The following is a 4153-nucleotide window of genomic DNA, read 5'->3' as shown; positions in this document are numbered from 1 at the left end:
CAGAAATGACTAACATGAGGGGTCATAGTTTTAAGCTGGTTGGAGGAAAGTATGGAGGGGATGTCAGAGGCGGGTTCTTTACACAGAGAGTTGTGAGAGCATGGAATGCGTTGCCAGCAGCAGTAGTGGAAGCAAGGTCATTGGGGACATTTAAGAGACTCCTGGACATGCATATGGTCACAGAAATTTGAGGGTGCATACATGAGGATCAGTGGTCAGCACAACATTGTGGGCTGAAGGGCCTGTTCTGTCCTGTACTGTTCCATGTTCTCTATTCTATTATTGTCTGTACCTGTTTATGACATTGTACAGACCTACACACCTGAACCCCCAAGTCTCTTTGGACAACCGTTGTATTTAACTTCATATCTTCTAGAAAGTACCCTCATCTATCCTTTCTCAGTCCACAATGCATAATTGCTTATACTGAACTCCATCTGCCGCAGTTTTGCCCATTCACCCGGTCTATCAATATTCCTTTGTAATGTTATGTGACCATCTACACTCTCTACAATGTCACCGAACTTTCTCTCATCAGCGAATTTGGATATATACATTTCGATACCATTATCCAAGGTGTTGTTAAATAATGTGATTAATTGAAGCTGGAGCACAGATCCTTGTGGGACACCACTGTCAGATCCTTCCCGTTGGAGTTACCTATCCATTAGCTCTACTTTCTGTCACATCTCACTGAATTTCCCAGCTTGTAAACAATTTGCCCTCAACCCCATGGACGTCTACCTGAAATAACAGTGTCCCATTGGGATTTCATCAAATGACTTCTGGAAGTCCATATAAACAACATCTATAGACATTCCCCTGTCCACTACCTTGGTCACCTTGACTGGGGGAAGGGAGGGGAGGGGGAGGTAAATGTTATTCAGGACACTAGAGAGAGCTCCTCGGATCTACAGTGCCATGGGATCATTTCTATCCACCCAAGCAGACAAATAAATTCTCAGTTTACCATCTTATCTGAAGGACAGTATCTCCAACAGTGCAGCCCTCCCTCAGTACTGATTACCACCACCCACTGCCCCATCCCGTTCCCCCTCAGCTCCGTGTTGAACACCAGTGGATGAAGCACCGAGGGTCACAAGGACGCAAAATATATTCTGAATTTCAATGTGCACCAGCAAGAGTGACTCGGCAGCAGGACTACTGACCGGGCTGGTCAGGTCCTAAAGGACATAACTACTGGACTGGGTCTGCGGGAACCAACAAGAGGGAAAAACATATTTGACCTCATCCTTACTAAACTACCATGACAGTATCGGTAAGAGTGACCACCACACAGTCCTTGTGACAAACTCCTAGTTTACAGATACCCTCCATCATGTTATCATAGTCATAGAGCCACCAGGGTGCTGCAAGGAGGCCATTTGGTCTACCAAGTCTATGCTAGCTCTTTGTAGAGCAATCCAGTCAGTCAGTTCCCTGTAGTTCAGTGCATTGATTTTCCTCTGACCCATCCCATTTACTTTTGTAATCATTCCCGGTTCTCCCTCCCACTCCCCCCGTCAAGGCAGCAAGTCCCAGCGTCGTTGACATTCCCTGTCTAAGGAGATTCTTTCTCTTCCAGACAAATGGAAGACACTTGTCAGTGGGCATGGTCTGTTGATCCAGACTATCTGCAGGGACACTGGAGAAGCAAGCAGGAACAGAAAGCACAGCAGTACATGAAGAGGACCCTGAGAAAACAGAGGCAAGGGATTCCTGCACAGTCCAAGTCTACTGCCTTGCTCTGCAGCAAATGTGACAGAGTCATAGACTCCTACAGCATGGAAACAGACCCTTCGGTCCAACTCATCCATGCTGACCACACACCCTAAACTAATCTAGTCCCATTTGCCAGCACTTGGCCCATATCCTTGTAAACCCTTCCTATTCACATACCCATCCAGATGCATTTTAAATATTATAATTGTACTAGCCTCCGCCATTTCCTCTGGCAACTCATTCCATACGTGCCCCACCCTCTGTGCAAAAACGTTGTCCTCTAGGGCCCTTTTAAATCTTTCCTGTCTCACCTTAAACTTATGCCGTCTAGATTTGGACTTCCCTGCCCTGGGGAAAGAACCGTGGCTTTTCACCCTATCCCAGCCCCTCACGATTTCACAGACCTCTACAAGGTCACCCCTGGGCCTCTGACACTCCAGGGTAAAACAAGCCCAGCTTGGCGGACTCTGTCCCATTCTCAGTTCCGCATGTTGACAGATTTAAACTGTTAGACTTTTGGGAAATTTTCCAGATTATTACTCACCACCCAAGAATTTCTGACTATTGTTTTCCCGTGTCTAGAACCAACTGGGTGCGGATATTAGTTAACAGGTTAGGGGAGGTGACACAGGAGGGAGGAGGCAAGGACTGTGGATTGTAATGTGATAGAAATGACAGAGGAATTGTCTCTATCGGTGGTTGTGTTTTGAGGAGGAGCAGAACAAGAGAAAGGACTTTCTCTGTCTGTGCAAACAACAGGGCCATGTTTCAGCATGCAGTGTGTGGGGTTGGAGAATGCCTGTGTATGATTGGGTCTGGCTGGAATGCACAGGCCGTGGGAGAGAGATGCAGGCAGTGTTATTATGAGCCTAGCACAGATTGAAATGCAATCTGTGAGAGGACCACTATTGTCCTTCAGCCAGAGCAGGCTGAAGCCAGAATACATCTCCCAGCGAAAAGGCCAAGGGAGAGGTAAGAAAGAAAGAGAAGGAGTGGGAGAAGAGGGAAGGAAAAGGGAGAAAGCGAATGGAGACAGAAGGGAGAGGGGAAGAGAGAGCGATAGAGAGAGAGAGAGAGACAAGATAAAAAAGTAGAGCAGGAAAAGTCTGGGAAGTGAGGGAGGAGGAGGGAGATTGGGAGGAAGCCAGAGGGAGCAAAACCAGGGGAGATGGGAAGAAGGTGAGAGCAGGAGGGGAAAAAGAGGGAGAGATAGGAGTGAGCAAGGGAAAAAAAAGCAAATGGAACGTAAATATATATTGTTTTACAGTAAATGACAGAACCTTTAGTAGCATCCAGGCATACAGGTCCACAGTTCCATGAAAATAGCAAAACAAATGGATAAAGTGGCCAAGGAGGCAGATGGCATCAGTCAGGGCTTAGAGTATAAAAATGGCAAATCATGTTGCAGCTGTATAGAGCTTTAGTTGGGCCACATTCAGAATATTGTGTACAGTTCTGGTCACTACAGAAGAATGTGGAGACTTTGGATAAGATGAAATAACTACAGTAACTTATCAGTCAAGAAAATGTGTTAGGGAAACTACTGGGACTAAAGACTGATAAGTCCCCTGGACCTGATGGGATACATCTGAGGATATTAAAATAAGTAGCTATGGGGATAGTGGATGCACTGGTTGCAATCTTCCAGAAATCCATTAATTCTGGAAAAGTCCCAGAGAATTGGAAAACTGCTAATTCAAGTACCCTTATTCAAAAAGGGAGCGGGACAGAAAACGTCCCACAAAGGCTAGTTTGCTTAACACCTGTTGTTGAGAAAATGTTAGGGTCTATTGTAAAGGAAGTAATAGCAGAGCATTTAGAAATCTATAATATGATTTAGCAGAGTCAGCATGACTTCACACAGGGAACATCATTCCAGTCAAATTTATTACAGTTCTCCCAGAAAGTAACAAACAGGATAGAGAAAGGGGAAGCAGTAGAAATAATATATTTGGATAAGATAAAGCCATTGGCTAAAATACCATATTTAGATGATGCATTAAGATCTCATCGGGTTGGTGGTGGTAGATCAGCATGAATAGATGATTGGCTAACTAATAATGGAGTTGGGATAAGGAAGACATTTTTAAGGATGGGAACCAGTGGAGTGTTACAGGGATGAGTGTTGGGATCACAATTATTTACAATATATCTTAATAACCTGGATGAGGAAAGTGTAGCCAAGTTTGTGGATGATGCATAAGTAGGTGGGAAGGCAAGTGGTGAGGATGGCACATAGAGTCTGCAGAGGGATAGAGAGAGGGTAAGTGAATGGGCAAAGACTTGGCCGATGGAGTGTGGGAAAATGTGAAGAAATGCCCTTTGGCAGGAAGCTTAGAGGAGAGTGCTATTTTTTAAATGGGGAAAGACTGCAGAAAGCTACAGCACATTGGGATTTGGGAATCTCTCCAAGTTCAGCAGGAGAATAGGG

The sequence above is a fragment of the Chiloscyllium plagiosum genome, chromosome 16, assembly GCF_004010195.1.
Source record: "Chiloscyllium plagiosum isolate BGI_BamShark_2017 chromosome 16, ASM401019v2, whole genome shotgun sequence".
NCBI classification, from domain to species: Eukaryota; Metazoa; Chordata; class Chondrichthyes; order Orectolobiformes; family Hemiscylliidae; genus Chiloscyllium; species Chiloscyllium plagiosum.
The sequence above is the reverse complement of the archived record's forward strand: the minus strand, read 5'-3'. Positions refer to the sequence as shown.